General features: G+C 40.0%; 1 long non-coding RNA gene across 4 annotated transcripts in view; it reads right to left on the bottom strand.

The window, feature by feature from the left end:
• Positions 1 to 695: 695 nt before the first annotated feature.
• LOC147873835 (uncharacterized) overlaps positions 696 to 20170 on the bottom strand; it is a 113014-nt gene continuing 93539 nt past the window's right edge. For all 4 annotated transcript variants that reach the window (XR_015535033.1, XR_015535035.1, XR_015535034.1 and 1 more), the window contains exon 3: positions 696 to 1012. This is a non-coding gene — a long non-coding RNA (uncharacterized LOC147873835). The remainder of the gene's footprint in view (positions 1013 to 20170) is intronic.

Here is a 20170-nt window from a genome sequence, read left to right as displayed (position 1 = left end):
TCATTGGTCCATGAAAAGTAAGAAAGTTCATATTCGTTTTTCTCTTTCCTTTCTCATGCCCGGCTTTTGGTGTACGCGCTATGACAGCAGACGACCGCTTCAAAATCTCTCTCTTCCCGCCGTTACCTATAGCCCATTTGGCATTTTCCCCAGCGCCCGTGTCCTATAGCCCATCGTTGTTATCGTCTCACAGCTGCATAAAGTGAAACGGCGGTTCAAACCGGGCAGCATGCACTGGTCGGGATAAAGCTCAACACTGCGCGTCTAACTATCCCCACCGTTTCTATCGATTCCTGTACTGTCGTAGCGAGAGCTACTACACTCGCTTGCTAACCTTGGCGTAAGTCCAGCGCAGAAATTCAAAGAATTATGACACCTTCGTTCTCCTGATGAAAAGTACTGAAGCTAGCCAAACATTCAACAAGTGACCACCACTCCTCCTTCATCACATCCAACTGTCATCCTGGGTATTCGCCGGGCACGACAGTTGGTACGAAAACAAACGCCGATTTAACCAGCCTGACAGTTGTTTCATTACATGGAGAGTTGGTGCCTTCTATCCATTGTGTGCAACAGAACCACGGGGTCAGGTCAGCATTAAATACTGAATAGTGCGTTAAGACAGGCGAGTTCTGGAGTGATAGGGAAGTCTTTTAGTGGTTAGGTACCAACTGCGAAAAAAAAAATCACAGAAGTATAAAATAGTGGATTTATTTGGATAATCACACTGTTGTCACGAGGCAAAGTTCTTTTTTCTCTTGTGGGCATACTAAACGTGGCTTGCGAAGAACATAACAGTAACAGAACAAGTTCTGACTTGCGCGTTGTGGACTGACTGCTCTCCCCGTGCCGTGCAAGCCCAACCCATCATTCGGCTATTCTGAGCTGGGGACGAGACTACCAGCGGATCAATGGCGTCGAGCTAGCGCGGTGGAACCAACAGTACCAGCAGAATCGTGCCAGAAAAACAGCAGAAGGGCGAACAGCGTAGAGAGCAGCCCCCAGCCCAACTCTGATAAAACATAGCAAAAAAGAGATGGGAAATGAACGGGAGATAAAATAGAAAGAAAGTAAAATTACCCCTCGTAGACTCACACAGACAGAAAACCTCTAAAATGACAAAATAACCGTACTCTGTTATTATATTATGATCAGCAGAAGTAAATACAATCCGAGCAAAGCTGCGCAGGGAAGCTGAGGCTTTATAAGAGTTTTCCAATTGCATTTTCTCCATTACGTTTTACTTTATATATGATATGAAATATATACTCTGTTGGTTTTAAATGTAGCATATTCCCTTTACAAATGACGCCGCGATGTTCTGAATATTGACAGTTCTACTCCAGTAAAAAAAAAAATCGGTCTATTGTGTTGGGATTTATTATGTAGAGCACACATTATTACGCGGCGAGTTCGTGTAGTTCCTTTGCTTGGCCACTAGGTGGCATGGAAAACACCAACGAAACACAAGTCTCTCTCACATGACTCAGGTCAATGTCGACATGCGATCATCCAAGCGAGAATACTTTCTGCCAACATTCCCGAGGTATACTATAAACTACTGTTTTAATATTTCCGTCTTTAACAATCTGAGTACGTTGCACACGAAATTTTTAAGTATTACAAACCATTTCAAAATTAGGTAAGTATTTCTCGGACAGGTGCTTGGTGTTTGATGTTTAAAATTGTATTCCAAAATACACGTGTGAAATGTACACATTTTATAATGAGCTTCAAACCAAATTAACGTACGAGGGAACAAAAAAACATCGCACAATTATTTTTTAAACATAAACTCAACAAAACTTATGAAACGATGATAATGTAATCAATTCGAGATGCTGCAACCAAGTATTAAAGCATCACTGCGTCATTGTCTTTTCCCGCCATACAAAATTCGCATGTTATGACCAACGTTTCGAATAAATATAAATTCAGGCCGGGTAGTTCGTGATGTTGATACGGGTTTGCCAGCGCTCGACGCCCGCGCAACTCTCGCTCGAATGTTCGTTCGAATGACGTCAGCGTAATCTAGGGGGAGATGGAGCAAGGCAGGAAAAGGAGGAGAGGAAAACCATAGCGAGAGAGACACGCATACACATGTAACATAAAGAGAACGAGAGAAAAAGACTGTTACGGAGAGAAGAGAAAGGCCGTACGTAACAGAAAACTTCGCGACTGATGAGAGAAGGGAACGACGTAGTTAGGACAGAGGTCGATGGCGGCGCCAGGATAGGAACAGTACGACAGAGGAAATAAAATGTTGGCTGGCGTGTTTTTTTTTCATTCTGACTCAAGGATAGCGGAGGATATTTTAAGACTGTAAACCACAAATTTATAAACCATAATCATGAGCTTTGAATTATAATGACTGATAACATATTTTATCCAATTTGTAATACAGCTGACGTCGATAAGTGTATTCCGTCATTTGCCTTCAAGGTGACTGAAAACGCTTGCTTAAAATATGGCACATCGTTCACGTTATAGAATCAAATAAATACATGTCTTTAAAAAAAAATATCATATACTCATATTTCTACATGCGTAGATGTTGTTTGAAATATCAGACAAGAATTAACAAACAAAATTCAGCACTTTTTATGTACGTTATCGGCCTTTCTGCTCAGCCTCGCCGTTTAGTGCTGCCACCTGAGCGGTAGCGCGGCAAACTTCAAAAGTACTTTGGCCGAATGAAAGTTCAGACGATGGCATTTCATGACAATGCGATTGTTACAAATGCGCGTTTCTTGTGTTCCTGGCTACTTCACAACTAGAGTGCGTGCTTTGCGAGCCGAAGATAATAACACCTGTGGAAAACGACCTTGAAGGTCATTAAACCACGTGTCTGTGTCAGTCTCTCTGTCCATGATTTGTCTGTACGGGGTCATTTGTAGACATGTAGAATCTTAACCCTGTAGAGTTTACACACGTCACTGAGTTTTTTTTTAAACTTAGTTCTTATTCGGACCGCCAGGCGCGAATCGGTCCATCGCGAACGGGCTACAAGAAAACTTTACACGTTGCAGCTTTGCTGGAGGGGAAATCCTGGATATCTATTCATGATTTCATGTTATATGTGGAGCACTGGAACATTTTTCTTTTCAACGTACCCCACAAATAAAATTAACACTCCATTCGGTCTCGGGACCGAGATGTTCTATAAGCCTTCACCTGTTACGAAAAACAGTGCTTCTGACTGTGAGCGCCTCTACCGGGTCCTGTTGAAACTAACCGTACTTTTGCACCATTTAACTCGTGGGAAAGTCTTTTTTCAGTAACTCAAAAAGGATGTTAATGAATAAAGACTTGGAAGGGATGTGGGAGAAAGCGGTCGTGGCCTAATTTGAGGTACTATCCCAGCATTTGTCTGGGCAGATTAAATAAAAATAAAAATATAAAAAAAAACTCAATCGAGACAGATGGTCTCCAGGCCTAGATTTTGAACTCGTGACCTCATGAATACGAGGCAGGGATGATAACCAATCCCACCACGACGTGTAGCAGGAAACAACTTCAATTTTTAATTAAATTAATATACATTAGTGAGCTTACAGTCGGTCTGTCCATAAAAACTGGGTCAATCATCCGCCCTGCCCTGATTACACACCAATGGAGGGGTTCTTCCTGAGGAGACCGAAACCTCGCGCTCGACTAGTCTTTTCAGTGATTTTCTTGAGGTACGCTATAATCTTGCTCCAGTATCGTAAAGTATTTTTTCTTCGTTTTATTTTCTTATATAATTCCGAACCAGTATTTTTGAATTTATTAACCACATAATGATTCGTAGACCTTGCAGGAATACCAACACCAAAATTCCTTTATCACATGGCAAAATACAAAAAACATCCCCATATTTTGTTGGTATTAAAGTTATTGAATGACTCTCTGGCACCATAAATACGAGGGTTGTTTTTTACACTGCTGGTCCTGAGTCAGTTCTATCCATACCACATCTTCAGAACCTGTTTCCCTGAGATGCTTGTGTACCTCGTTTCTTTTCTCATGAAGCCTGACCTTCGATGGGTCGAACAACAGCCAATCACAATAGCGGGGTGGGAAACCTTCGGCGAAAGCCTTCAGCCGTAGAACTGGATTCAGCGATTTTGGCCTCTGAACTTAGTGAATTAGAACCTCGGAGCGAGTCACTCACCAGACGTTAGCTGGAAGGTATGGCAGGAGACCGCGTACAGTACACTCCAAATAAAATATCACCACGTTATGTAACACAGGAAAGTAGATTTCACTACACTACACATCGCTAGAAAAATAACACTGCGGAGAGTATTAGATCATTTTATCTTATTCACAACTCTTCGGTCCTCTTAAAATTCTTCCACTCCTCACAGACCATCCCTTTCTGATAAATCACTCCATTATTTTCAATTATAATACGTTCAATAGCGTCTTCGATTATGCCTTCTTGCTGATACTAAATTTGTTATAGTTTTTCCACATGCTGACATACATTATCCCATTCCTCTTGCCAAATTTCTTCGAATCTCTGGCAACACGGATGCTCGACGTCCTTAATTTTAAATGTTGTGTTCTTACTTGCAACCCACTGTTTCAAACCTGCCCAAATAAGTTCATTGGGGTTTAAATCGGGATTTTAAGGCGGAAGTCTCAGCACAGTACGTTCCTTGTCTGCTAAAATCTGATCAATCACATAATATTTCTGCTTTGGATTATTTAATTTGATTAAATCGTACAGTTGAGCTTTCAACACGTCACAAAATGGGATGTTTTTTTCCAATAGCCAGGCTTTCGTAAGACGTCGGTGGTTTGTCTGTCTGAGTGTTGTGATACGAGGCATTATCAATGACCAGAAATGAGATTGTAACGAACAGGTGGCATGTTGTTAACTCACCTCAGTCACAAGACAACAATTATCAGGCTTCTACACTTCTGCAACTGACACAGACTGTACTGACCGACGGAAACTCCTTCCTCCATTAAGTGGTCCGCATACTGGGCTCTCCTTACAAGGTCAGCGGCCATAATCGGTGAATCCAGTTCTATCTTGGCAACGCTACGAGACCACGAGCTCGGCTCTGTACCACGTGACACGACGAAATCGCCCGAGAAGTCACGAATGCAGCCGATCAACGCCACACTCCCCACTCTGCTACATAGCCTTCTTGTGATTGGTTTTCGCCCAAGCTTCACGAGAAAAGAAACTGACTATGACGCTATTGCTTTCAAATGACCGTTTCCAAACATGTTTCACAATAAAATACTACGCAAATGCTTGTCCCCATCCCAGCTTCATGTCCAGCCCATCAGAACCTGCTCTGAGCTTTACTATCCTACCAAAACAGAGTGACTTATTTCCCAGGAAGTTCCTCGTGTGTAATATTATACCCGTGCCACGGTGGTCTAGCGGTTAGAACGCTGGCCTTGTAATCCTGGGGTCTCGGGTTCGATTCCCGGCGGTGCCCGAATTTATAACTTGTGTTGGGCAAGGCCGTGGTCTAGGCAACACGGAGTTTTCCTCCGTGGCATCCCAACAATTACTCCATTCACACACAGAAGAAGGCAATGGCAAACCACTTCTGGATCATCTGCCAAGAACGTATATGAACAGGTCCCAGTCCGAGAAAAGGATGGAAGGATCCTGTTCATATGGACCTGTCGTCACACAGAACACTAAATAATAATAAGATGAGGTGGTCTAGCGGTTAGAACGCTAGCCTTGTAATCCTGGGGTCTCGGGTTCGATTCCCGGCGGTGCCCGAATTTATAACTTGTGTTGGGCAAGGCCGTGGTCTAGGCAACAAGGAGTTTTCCTCCGTGGCATCCCAACAATTACTCCATTCACACACAGAAGAAGGCAATGGCAAACCACTTCTGGATCATCTGCCAAGAACGTATATGAACAGGTCCCAGTCCGAGAAAAGGATGGAAGGATCCTGTTCATATGGACCTGTCGTCAGACAGAACACTAAATAATAAATAAAAAAATAATATTATCCCATATTTTCTAATTTTTCTGCATTTTCTTCTGTGATTTACGTTCTTCCCACAGATTAACAGGCCACGTTTTCTATCCATACAACGAGAAAGATTAAAGCTCGCTGCCTTAAGAACCTTCAATATCGTCCTTCTAATTTAAATGCGGTGGTCTCACGTACAGCCTGCTACATATACAACATTTTACACTTACCGACTTTCAGATGTCAATACATTCCGATTAATGATTGGCTGTGATTTTAATTGCCCGATATCGCTTTATGCATTACTGCTCAGCCATCTACACGTCCAGAAATTCCTCTACACATGGCCGTTATAGTCAGTTCGTTAGTGGTCTCCAATAGTCTTCGCGTAGAGGTTATTAATTTTACCAATTAGGTTACGTTAAAATTGTATCTGTATTTAATATAGGCCTACATTTGGCAGGTGAGCTCAATGAAATATGTGAGTCTTTGAAAAAAAACGTATTCTGCCCCCTTGAACTGCGTTCCTGAAATAAAATATCATCATAAAATCCGACTTTATTTTATGAACGGTTGTTCGAGAAAAAAGAGGCCTGTGTTTGTTTACTTTCAGAATTCTACGTTTTTGTCCCACTATACGCCATGTAGGCGCTTGGGGGGAGAGGCGATATAGCTCCTACTAATTCTTAACCTTGGCACTAGATGGGGTGAGTGGTTAGCGTCATGCCCCGGCCGTGTTTTATCCCCGGGTGTTTGGAATGGATGGTTTATAAGAAAATTTTTGGTAGATTTAAGTATTTGTTGTGGTAAATTCATATGAACTCATAATGTACCTGAAGTCTTCTACGAATTCATCATTGACCTAATATGCCCTCTGCCCCCCGAATAGGAATTTATTAATCGACTTATCCGGCTGAGTCAATTTAAACTGGTATCGCGATGTGTTTCAATTTGATGTGTTAATCGTCTTCATCGCCAGACTCTGATTTGTGTACAGAGAAACGTCCGACACGTATTAAACTTTCAACTCATCAAATCCAAAAGTTTAAATTTTCTGTCATTGCTAGGTCATGGTCTATTAATTTTTAAAAGAGTTTTCCTTTAGGTTACTAAAAATGAAATGCAAATAAAAATATTACTTGGTGATTAATCCAGTTCTCGAAAAATAGATGAATATAATTAAATTTGCATAATCTGTAAGATGATGTAGAAATCATGTTGCATATTGTTATATTTTATGAAGAGAACTGTCTTTCACTCACAACGTACTTCATTTTAATAAATACTTTGTTAAACGTCGCTATACGTGACAGTTTTTAACTACGTATTGCAAACTTACACTGAAGTAATCTTTAGGCTCATTTCTATGCCTAAACAAAATTCAAATTCAAATCTAAAACTTCTCGACGATGGTGAAGAGTCAATTGAATAAAAATTTCCTTGGATATTATCCATCGTCTAGTAAATATAAAACGTGAAACGACGTTTCGGAGATGGGACTCTATCTCCGTCTTCAGGTTCCTACACAGTTGGGCCCACTAGATAGAGCTAATCCCTATCTCCGTTTTACGTTTTATATTTACTAGACGATGAATAATATCCAAGGAAATTTTTATTCAAAATTAAAATTATTCATATGCAAAACTTCAGACAACCCACACACAATTCATAATTCTCACCAATTAATTAAATTATTATAGTCAATACATTATGCAATATTCTCTGTACAATGGGCTACTAAACTTATTTACTATATCTGTTTTATAATTAAGTTATAGTTTCAGTATGCATATATATATTATATATTCCTTGTGTCTGTCAGAATTTCATTAACTGACGAGAGGTAGGTTCGTAGTGTTTCGTCTCCAACTATGTTCATGACAACGGTTTAGTTTTTCGTAAATATAAATGAAAATCCTTAAGATGACTCCAACGTACATCGATTATATAAGAATCTACACTCTATAACCTTACATAATAAAATAATTAAAATACAATATATTCTTGAGTTTAATTTTATTTGCGTAATAAAAATGAGATTTTAAACATTAAAATCCTTGAATTTAAAAATGTATTCCAGAATGGGTGATGATAAATTTGGTTTGAATATTGTAAAGAAGTGATTTTGAGATAATAATCTCAGGAATCTTTAAAAAACTGAGATAAATATGCAGCACGTTCCTAAATTTTGACAACTAATAATTTTTTTAAAAATTTATTATTCCTTAAAGACGCCTTTGTCAAATACCATAATTGTTTCTGTGTTCAGCCCTGTAAATAATTCTATTAGTGATGCTCAGTTTCGTGTGTTCAAACGCATACACGGAACCACGAACAAGCAGTCGCTTGCTGGTTAGATTAATCTCTGTAATGAGTGCAGCTTCAGTGTTAATCCGTTACGATCTCAGTAATATGTCAAACACAGAACACCGTTGTAAATGTTCTGTGTTTCTAACTTTCTATTTGCTACGAGACCCAAAGAACATTTCAGAAAGCCCACTTACATCAGTCTTCCATGAAATGAGTACCGAGGTTAACGCGGTCACAGCGTGAAGCTAATCACTCATCTCATCTACTGTGGAGATTTAAAATATGTGATTATGTATCATCATACCCATAGACACAAGGTCAAATTTAGATCTTATCCTTTAACTCGAAACAATCTTTGCGGTAACTCCAATTTCTTAATATCTTCATAAATATCCAATAAGATAACGTAGTGAAGTCATTGGCAAAACGAAAACATCCGAAGACTACTGATGAATTGTTAGAAACGATAAGGTTCTAAGTAAAATACGGTTTAATTGCACTGGGATTAGTTGGAGACGTATTGTACACAAGCTAAGAGTACTTTTGTGAAAACTATTATTTCAGTGTCTTAGGGAGTATCACGATAAACTTAATTATTATTTAGTGTTCTGTCTGACGACAGGTCCATATGAACAGGATCCTTCCATCCTTTTCTCGGACTGGGACCTGTTCATATACGTTCTTGGCAGATGATCCAGAAGTGGTTTGCCATTGCCTTCTTCTGTGTGTGAATGGAGTAATTGTTGGGATGCCACGGAGAAACCGGGGAAGAAGCCCCCGGAGGAAAACTCCGTGTTGCCTAGACCACGGCCTTGCCCAACACAAGTTATAAATTCGGGCACCGCCGGGAATCGAACCCGAGACCCCAGGATTACAAGGCCAGCGTTCTAACCGCTAGACTACCTCATCTTATTATTATTATTTAGTGTTCTGTCTGACGACAGGTCCATATGAACAGGATCCTTCCATCCTTTTCTCGGACTGGGACCTGTTCATATACGTTCTTGGCAGATGATCCAGAAGTGGTTTGCCATTGCCTTCTTCTGTGTGTGAATGGAGTAATTGTTGGGATGAAACGGAGAAACCGGGGAATCCCCCGGAGGAAAACTCCGTGTTGCCTAGACCACGGCCTTGCCCAACACAAGTTATAAATTCGGGCACCGCCGGGAATCGAACCCGAGACCCCAGGATTACAAGGCCAGCGTTCTAACCGCTAGACTACCTCATCTTATTATTATTATTTAGTGTTCTGTCTGACGACAGGTCCATATGAACAGGATCCTTCCATCCTTTTCTCGGACTGGGACCTGTTCATATACGTTCTTGGCAGATGATCCAGAAGTGGTTTGCCATTGCCTTCTTCTGTGTGTGAATGGAGTAATTGTTGGGATGAAACGGAGAAACCGGGGAATCCCCCGGAGGAAAACTCCGTGTTGCCTAGACCACGGCCTTGCCCAACACAAGTTATAAATTCGGGCACCGCCGGGAATCGAACCCGAGACCCCAGGATTACAAGGCCAGCGTTCTAACCGCTAGACCACCGTGGTTGCTCCCGATAAACTACTGCATCGGATTTTCCTCAGGGAACGTCAGGGTTCCATGGAACACACATCAGAAATTTACAGCATGAAACTGTATACAAATCTCAAAAAATCAGCCGTGCAATCATAGATTTGTAGTAGTAACAAAGAGGTAATTATCCTTGATACAGTTCCGGCATTCCGATGTTTTGGTTGGGAAGGAAACGTTCAAAGTTCAAACCTTCTGCTTTGCTGCATCGTACGTGAGATGCCTTCCACCCTACCACGGCCTCAGAAAGCTCATTGCTTATGAAAATCGATTTCTAATTTTAGCAGTTCTTGGAAACGAGAATACCTGATTCGACTGTCTCCAAGCAATCAGGAATTACAAAGTTTTATAAACCTAAGAGACACATTCATCTTGAAAATAAGCACATTTCCCGCTGTAGATGACTGCGTCCGAGAGGTCCCGGGTTCACGTCCTAGGGTTCCATACCTTAGACATTTGATCCATTAACTTCCTCTAATTTCTAACAGCAAAGTCACTTCAAGCAACTATGTGAGTATGGTGAGGTTTTGTCATACCAAATTTCACACGTCAACTTTCGTGGATTGATCAGCTTCTTTTCGTAATAAAAACTGAGAAAATATATACATTTCATATGTCAATCGTGTTGCTGAATATTAACAGAAAAAGAATTAAAAACGAATATGGGATTGATTCCAATGGCATAATCTTTTATATACTTAAATGTACCGTTACAAACGCCACGGTGGTCTAGCGGTTAGAACGCTGGCCTTGTAATCCTGGGGTCTCGGGTTCGATTCCCGGCGGTGCCCGAATTTATAACTTGTGTTGGGCAAGGCCGTGGTCTAGGCAACACGGAGTTTTCCTCCGTGGCATCCCAACAATTACTCCATTCACACACAGAAGAAGGCAATGGCAAACCACTTCTGGATCATCTGCCAAGAACGTATATGAACAGGTCCCAGTCCGAGAAAAGGATGGAAGGATCCTGTTCATATGGACCTGTCCTCAGACAGAACACTAAATAATAATAAGATAAGGTGGTCTAGCGGTTAGAACGCTGGCCTTGTAATCCTGGGGTCTCGGGTTCGATTCCCGGCGGTGCCCGAATTTATAACTTGTGTTGGGCAAGGCCGTGGTCTAGGCAACACGGAGATTTCCTCCGTGGCATCCCAACAATTACTCCATTCACACACAGAAGAAGGCAATGGCAAACCACTTCTGGATCATCTGCCAAGAACGTATATGAACAGGTCCCAGTCCGAGAAAAGGATGGAAGGATCCTGTTGATATGGACCTGTCCTCAGACAGAACACTAAATAATAATAAGATGAGGTGGTCTAGCGGTTAGAACGCTGGCCTTGTAATCCTGGGGGTCTCGGGTTCGATTCCCGGCGGTGCCCGAATTTATAACTTGTGTTGGGCAAGGCCGTGGTCTAGGCAACACGGAGTTTTCCTCCGTGGCATCCCAACAATTACTCCATTCACACACAGAAGAAGGCAATGGCAAACCACTTCTGGATCATCTGCCAAGAACGTATATGAACAGGTCCCAGTCCGAGAAAAGGATGGAAGGATCCTGTTCATATGGACCTGTCGTCAGACAGAACACTTAATAATAATAAGATGAGGTGGTCTAGCGGTTAGAACGCTGGACTTGTAATCCTGGGGTCTCGGGTTCGATTCCCGGCGGTGCCCGAATTTATAACTTATGTTGGGCAAGGCCGTGGTCTAGGCAACACGGAGTTTTCCTCCGTGGCATCCCAACAATTACTCCATTCACACACAGAAGAAGGCAATGGCAAACCACTTCTGGATCATCTGCCAAGAACGTATATGAACAGGTCCCAGTCCGAGAAAAGGATCGAAGGATCCTGTTCATATGGACCTGTCGTCAGACAGAACACTAATAATAATAATAATAATAATAATAATAACCGTTACAACCAGACAACTTTTAATGACGTAACAACTGCAGATATTATGCAGTATGAATCAGATTACGACCACAATCAGGAAGGGTCATGCCTCTTTTAAAGATCGTCGCTATTTATTTAAAGTGACTGAGAAATATCACGTAAAATATTGAGTCAGAGTCAACTACAGTGTGCCCCTATATATAATAATATAATAAGTTCAGTGTCTGTGTTCCACTGTTAAAGCTTTATAGATTTCGTCACGTGTATACGCCCTGAAGATGATACATCTTCAAGAGGATTTACGCTGCTCTCCCTGACGTTTTCAGAGGTCCTGCATTGGCAGCAAACCTGGTTTACCCGAGTTATAGCTAAGCCCTAAGCGTCTGTGATAGACCCCAGATAGTTTTTCCTTACTACTGTATTTCTATTGGTAGGCTATTTGGGTATATAATAATATATTGTTAATGTTTTATGACGATACATAATCAGTAATTGCATGTGGACATATTTCTGTATGAAGTTTTAATACTTAACACTTTCCAAGTTGATTTAATAACTTAAAATGTTATTATTTCGCTATATATACATGATAGTAATATTCAGCATTACTTAGTAACACATACGAATTGCACAGGAATTTTATATCAGTCGTTTTGTAAATATTTTGGTTTGTTTCTTTGAGGTTATGTATTTTGCAAAGAGGTTTTATACATTTGAATACAAGTTGCCTGTCGATATCGCACGGAGACACGAATCTGTGCAGTTGAGTGGGACACAAAAATCTGTATGCGTAGTCTAAAATGGGCAAGTTTGCACGAAAAAGTTGGCATTGCTCTGTGCGAAGCTGTAAACTATTTCAGGTTATGTATGTAACACGGTCGGCCCGGTCGATACGAGTTCTGCCCGATGCCAACCAGCAACTGCGTCAGGCTTGCCAACACAACCTACACCTCATTGCTGCCTTACGAGTAAACTTCTCCCACATCCGGGAAATTTTAACCACAGCCCAACACAAATACTAGCTAGAAGCAATGAATTAATGACACACGAAGGGGGATTGTAAAAACTTACAAACTTGTGTGTGGTTTAATTTCGCGTTCATGTAGATAGTAGCTAAATCGTGGTCCGCGATCATACTTCTGCCAATATCTGTATACGCAGAGATCCTGCGACGCACAATAATTATTTTTAATAAATTACAATCACGCCTATTGGTATTTGATTATCATATTGCAATATATGTACACAATATAAATATATTTTAATGTTAGTTCTATCAGTGACTGTTTTTGACTAAACCACTCCAATCAACATTTTTGTACAGAAATAACATTAAACTGAAAATATTTTAAATTTAATATTAACTTTTTTTAAAAAAAAACACACACACGGAACATCTTTTCTAACACTTGATAAATTGTTAGTTTATTTAATTTTCGACGAGTGTGGTATATACGATTATATTTTATTAATTAATATTACGGGATTAGTTTTCGACATCGCATAAAGTCTGAAATATGAACTAAGATCCTCTGTACTTCGTTCGGATAGTACACAATCCAATTAACATACCTAGACAAGAAATTTCTCCACACTAAAATCCTGTATCTGTTTAGGAAAACCACGAGACGCCTCAGAACCGAAATTCAAATCTGCGACTTCCGAATAATTAAGTGTATATGTGAAAGGTTGTTTTTATTCACTAGTTGTAATATTATAATAAAATATTCTATAGTTTTTGTAAAGTGATTTTGACTGTTGAAATCACAAAAGTTTTAGGAAATTCCAACATCGACTTCAGAAAGAGCTAATGGCTACTCTGTTGCTGTTAACGGTTCAATCTGTCGCGAAAGGAGAAAAAAAAAACCTACGAATTCAAATCTCAGTGCCGGATGTAACACGCTTTCGTAGATTATCGTTTTTTTTTTCAAGTCGAAAGGCTCGACTATCTGAATGGACAATTTGCATTTCGTCGATTTTAACATAGTGGCCCCTCGCTTTCAAGTGAATAAATACATTATGTATTTTTTTTAATTTCTGTGCATTATGTTTTATTTATTTATTTAGTGTTCTGTCTGACGACAGGTCCATATGAACAGGATCCTTCCATCCTTTTCTCGGACTGGGACCTGTTCATATACGTTCTTGGCAGATGATCCAGAAGTGGTTTGCCATTGCCTTCTTCTGTGTGTGAATGGAGTAATTGTTGGGATGCCACGGAGGAAAACTCCGTGTTGCCTAGACCACGGCCTTGCCCAACACAAGTTATAAATTCGGGCACCGCCGGGAATCGAACCCGGGACCCCAGGATTACAAGGCCAGCGTTCTACCTGATTTTATTTGAATTCCTGACAGCATAAACCAGCAAAATGCAGTCGGTACATGACTACGTCAATCTGAATGCAGACTTTCCTTTTTAAGATGTGTCATTTTGAATTGGCTAAGGATAGGTTCCAATGGTCTTCTGTGGCATTTCATAACAGCATGGAATTGCTTAACTGGATAAATAAATATCGCGTATTGAAGGACGACCCGGCTTAACTACAATGAAGTAGTCATCACTAGGGCTTTGTATTTAGGTCACTAGTTCGAATCTCGAAACCGAAACTGGCTGTCCTATTGAAAATCCTTGTTAAGTCAAATAAGAATCAATATTAAAGTCAGCTATCAATCAAGTCAATATAAATTCTCTCGATTACACTCTATAAAACAATATTTAAATGCCTTTCAGTTCTATTTTTAATCGATATGGTATACATCTGTAACTACTAATATATTCTACTCGTGAACACCTACAAGTATCTTCGTCTTTTAAGCGATGGCGGTAGATTTCCCCTTCACAGCCACCAATCACATTCAATCAGCAAGGTAATTGTTTAAGGGAAATGTCTCGTGCGTATCGTAATTCAAAAAGAATAAATATTACTTGAATCAGTAACATTCATAAATAACTCATTATTCAATCAACATCAACGTGTGTCAAGGCCATCCGAAATAGTGTTCTTTAGAAAATAACTTATAAATAAGGATTCCAGCTGGAGCCCATATAAATAGATAATTGTTTCCTGAGAGTTATCCTTGGGTAAGAAATAACTTTTATAGATCTCTCATTCGCTGTCTCTTATTTGAAAAATACACGAAATTATTCAGAATGTAATAAAGTATGGGGAAAGTACCACGCCGTGAAGAGGAATAGGGCATTGGAGGTACAACTCCATTGATTCTTAACCTCGTCACTAAATAAGAGGTTAACTTTTCCGCTATAAATCCCGGTACAGTTTGTAAATGTTGCTGGGTCAGTCCCAGAACTGGTCTGAGCGTTCTGGAAAAATTAAAAAATTATATTTTAATGGAAATCGAACTATTTCGTCGTATGGTCTCTTAACAATATACATTTTGAATGATTTTATATTTACCTTCACCAAAAACAAGATACATCACAGAAATTTTGTATTTCGTTTGCGAACAAAATCCTTTTTTTCAAAAATCCATCCTTTATTTATCTGAGAAATGACAGTGATTTTGGTTTCATCTCAAAATTTCTAGTGTAATCCATCTAATTTTAGTGTCATAATTGTTCGTCGTGCTCTGTCCAACGTAAGAATTGCTATGCTGGTTGCTGCTAGTTTCCATAATAAGGCTGAACAACGCCTGTTACTAGGCAACGCGCAGTTACATTATGCCGACAAAATTGCGTGTTGCATAGCAGAGAGCACGCACACTGTCATTAAACACAGCGGGCAATAATAAATAATGTTAAAAGTATATTATTTCACGAACTGAGTAAGTCAAAATGCTTTGTAAGGAATTTGACAGACATCCCAACCACCCAACTGGAAATGTTAAATTAGTAATAATATTTGTGAAAATATATTTAGCTCCCAGGGAGCATTTCAGAATATTAAATTCCGATAACGTAAATTTGTTGTTTACAGTCGCGTTTCGTAAAAGTCACATATCGCGTTACATTTGTTAATGGATCATTTAACGGAGCATACAACTTTCAACAGAATTTTCTTCGTCTCTGGAATGAAATTGGAAAAACAAAATAAGACAGAAATCCGTTCTATGATTTTTATATCACGTATAAATTAAAGCTGATTCAACCCACGGCCGAGTCATTAAACCTCGTAATGATTACGAAAGAATTCTTGGCTACGCTATGCTGAAATTATAAATCTCATATTTAAGTTCTGAGTAGTCATCCGAAGTCCTTTTTGTGAACTGCGTCACGTTCTGTTTGTATTTTGAGTTTTCGTTCTGTTGACAAAGAGTATACGAGGTGTGATCGGAAAGTTTCAAGACTGCGCGTATAAAAACCCGTACACTTATCTCAGGTATTAAATTCATCCATCACCCTCGAAGTAGTTCCCCTGGGAGTGAACACAACGATCCCAGCGCCGCTGCCAAGCCTGGAAGCATCCCTGGAAATCTTTCTTTGTCAGCCTGTCAAGCACCATCTGCGATTCTGCCTGAATCTCTTCTATCGTCTCAAATCTCCTTCCCTTTAGCTGAATTTTCATCTTTGGAAAGAGGAAGAAGTCACACGGATCTTAGAAAGGAAGTTGGGGTCGGTTCTTGCAAGATCTTTGAGCTCCTGACAAACGAGAAGTCGATTCTGCTTCTGGTCCTCAGACAGGAGCCTTGGTACAAACTTGGCTGCGATGCGTCGCATGTGGAGTTCTTCCTTTAGAATCAGCTGACAGGTCCCATAGCCTATCCCAACAATGTCGCACAAGTCGTTGATGGTACGACGTCGATCTTCGTAACATTTTCGGGCGTTGTGCTCGAAGATGTTCGTCCAGAACGCTCGTCATCATCGACAGAGGTTCGGCCATTTTTAAAACGTGAACGCCACACAAAAGTTTGTGCACGACCCATTGCGGACTCCCCAAATGCTTGCTTTAGCATTTCATAGGTTTCCGTAGCCGTTTTGGCGAGTCTTTGGCAAGAGATTCAGGCAGAATCGCAGATGGTGCTTGACAGGCTGACAAAGAAAGATTTCCAGGGATGCTTCCAGGCTTGGCAGTGGAGCTGGGATCGTTGTGTTCACTCCCAGGGGAACTACTTCGAGGGTGATGGATGAATTTAATACCTGAGATAAGTGTACGGGTTTTTATACGCGCAGTGTGGAAACTTTCCGATCGCACCTCGTACAATAGTATAATCACTATTAATTTCCTAGAAATGTGATATCACGAACACGCGATGTTGTTTGCCCATAAATATGTCTTTAAAGACTCAAAGATATCTCCTTTTAGGAACATATTCAAATTTCTTCAAACTGTTTCCCGTATTAAATATCAGAATGACATCATGGCGGTAATGCTACGAATATAGAATCATGATATACCTACATTACGTCACTGGAATAAGAAACGTGAACCTGTAGACCCTCAGATGTAGAGGAACTATTAAAGTTTACAGCCGATAACTTTAATTTGACCTGGGCCAGATATTGGGAGGTTCGTCGGAAGTCACGAGTCATCTGCTTTGATAATTCGACTCCTGTTACTGAAGATGGTGAAACTACTTATTTCCTGTGGGAGAGGCGCGTTTGTGGCAAATTCCGAAACATCAATAGACCTTGTTCTTCATCGATAACCTCTTCTTATTGGCAAATCCGATGCCGGGACAGGAAATTGTTTTGTCGATGTGATTATTTTGGAGACGGAGCGCAGGAGGATGTGGAAACAAATTCCATTTCTGCCGCGTGATATTTGATCGCTTCAAGATCTAACGAATGAACAGAGAGCGAATTTCGAAACGCAAAATAAATTTGCTGTTATCATTTGCTACATGCAAGATTGTACTCGGATGTCTTCCAAACAGGCATAATGAATAAAATATTGTCTCTACATTTAGAATGCACTTGTTTTAATAATTCGTGGATTTCCTTTTGTGGGTCTTTGCCTTATTACAGACAACAAAATATTTATATATAACAAAAATAAATTCTTTCCTTATACCACCTTATAACGCCACGGTGGTCTAGCGGTTAGAACGCTGGCCTTGTAATCCTGGGGGTCTCGGGTTCGATTCCCGGCGGTGCCCGAATTTATAACTTGTGTTGGGCAAGGCCGTGGTCTAGGCAACACGGAGTTTTCCTCCGTGGCATCCCAACAATTACTCCATTCACACACAGAAGAAGGCAATGGCAAACCACTTCTGGATCATCTGCCAAGAACGTATATGAACAGGTCCCAGTCCGAGAAAAGGATGGAAGGATCCTGTTCATATGGACCTGTCGTCAGACAGAACACTAAATAAATAAATAAATAACCATCTAGCACAATAACTAAAAAAATGTTTAATCACAAAACGTCTGATCTTTTACAGTAATTGCAGAGCGTATGTCGAAATTTATGGACAGGTTCGTTAGTTTGTGGATATGATTAGGTTATCTAAGCTACCGGTTAATTTCATATACATGCAAAAATTATAAATGAATTGATTACATAATAAAAATTGGTTTAGTCTAATGCTTCCAGAGGTTGTTAATTTGATTATATTTTCAGCTCGTCCAATCTCTGATTACTATGGAATTGTTTTTGGTATCCCTGTAGTTGTCTTATTTCCATATTTATCTCCCGTCAATGACATCTGACAACAAAATATATACTCTGATTATAAGTTCCTTCGTTGTCCAGAGATCGTGACGAAATCTATCAAAGGGGGTCATTTTATTTAATTTGATGAAGGAAACACGTCCAATTTCCGAAACGTCGAGTTTTGAAATCTACCATTGCAAATGTAATCGACTACACTGCAGCCTTGCTTAAGGAACACTGATTCAAATCACACTTGTAGACAGTACTGACAGTTGAGTAAGTTTTAATTAAACATCATGATGAAAAATAATCTCTAAATTAGCCTAGACTTTTCAGGATGGGAGAGTGAGTTTGTTCCAGTAGACAAAATAAGGCCAGATGGAATCTAAATAATTCGTATTTTTTTTAAACATTAAAATTGTTTAACCCTCTCTAAAGTTTTAGACATTAATATAAGTTATAAAAGAAACTAAGACAAGACAACACGAATTTTTTAGTAAAGTTATTTCAATCAACAACACACGAACACTCAAATATCTACTGGGACTATATAGAAGTATCTGTGTTATTACTTTCGAGGGACATTTTAAGTTTCAAAGTGCACTCCAAAAATCAATTACGTCACAAACGTTTCAGTCGGCACCTCTGGTCACACATTAATTCTGTGGTTTTATTGTCCTCGGTTCAACTTTCAAACACCTTAGCCGTCAGTCACCGCGTAAAGGTTATCAGAAGAGTTCATTTTCCACAAATTCATTCCTTCCCTTTTTACACGGAAAGGCAGACGAAACCTGAACATTCTTAAACTCTGCACAAGATGAACATAAGTTATCTTCTGTGCCCCTCGGCAGAATTACTATCGTTTAAGAGGCAACAAAACCAGTCTGTACACAGTGACGAAAATAAATATCCCCATTACCTCGGTCGTCCAAATCTTTACGAAGCAACCGTGGTAACATTTTAAAAGACTGGATGGTCCCGACGGTAAGATTACTATTTGAGTTACGAACCAATGCCGAAACAGGATTTTAGGTTTTCACGGCTTCGAGTATCAAGATGGCTGTCTTATGGTTCAGCAAGGACCTCTGTCTGAAACGTTGGTAAACGTCCAGCCCAGAAGACATAGACGCCTTCAAAAGAAATGATTACAACTTTAAGTCTAATTGTTAAGTGGGATCAACGTCTTACAGATGTGTTGAGGTTCAGTGACGTATAATACCATAATATTCAACGAATAAACAATATATTTTATTGCTACAACGTTAAAATCTTGAAGGCAAAGCTCGTGTGAATAAATTTTAAAAATCTGGCTCCTACCTCACGAAAAAACACTTCTCAATCAAAACTATGAATGGGTTTAAGGTGTTAGATTTCTACTTGCTCTAAGAATCACACAAAACCGATTAATACTGTGATAAAATTCAGAATTGATTACTATTCAAACAGATGGTAAGTATAATTACCACTGAGATTTAAAGGGTTAATTTCCGAATATCTAAACCGATTGGTTAGCATTCCTGTTTCGTATTCTGAAGGTCCAGCCACGGTGGTCTAGCGGTTAGAACGCTGGCCTTGTAATCCTGGGGTCTCGGGTTCGATTCCCGGCGGTGCCCGAATTTATAACTTGTGTTGGGCAAGGCCGTGGTCTAGGCAACACGGAGTTTTCCTCCGTGGCATCCCAACAATTACTCCACTCACACACAGAAGAAGGCAATGGCAAACCACTTCTGGATCATCTGCCAAGAACGTATATGAACAGGTCCCAGTCCGAGAAAAGGATGGAAGGATCCTGTTCATATGGACCTGTCGTCTGACAGAACACTAAATAAATAAATAATAAATATTCTGAAGGTCCAAGGTTCAGTAATCGACCCGAAGACCGGATATCCTGACTGAGGTTTTTCGT

Source organism: Zootermopsis nevadensis, unplaced genomic scaffold, assembly GCF_977971745.1.
Source record: "Zootermopsis nevadensis isolate Lab colony 2312 unplaced genomic scaffold, Znev_1.0 Znev_ptg000013l, whole genome shotgun sequence".
NCBI lineage: Eukaryota > Metazoa > Arthropoda > Insecta > Blattodea > Termopsidae > Zootermopsis > Zootermopsis nevadensis.
This window is presented reverse-complemented; position numbering and strand designations above follow the sequence as displayed.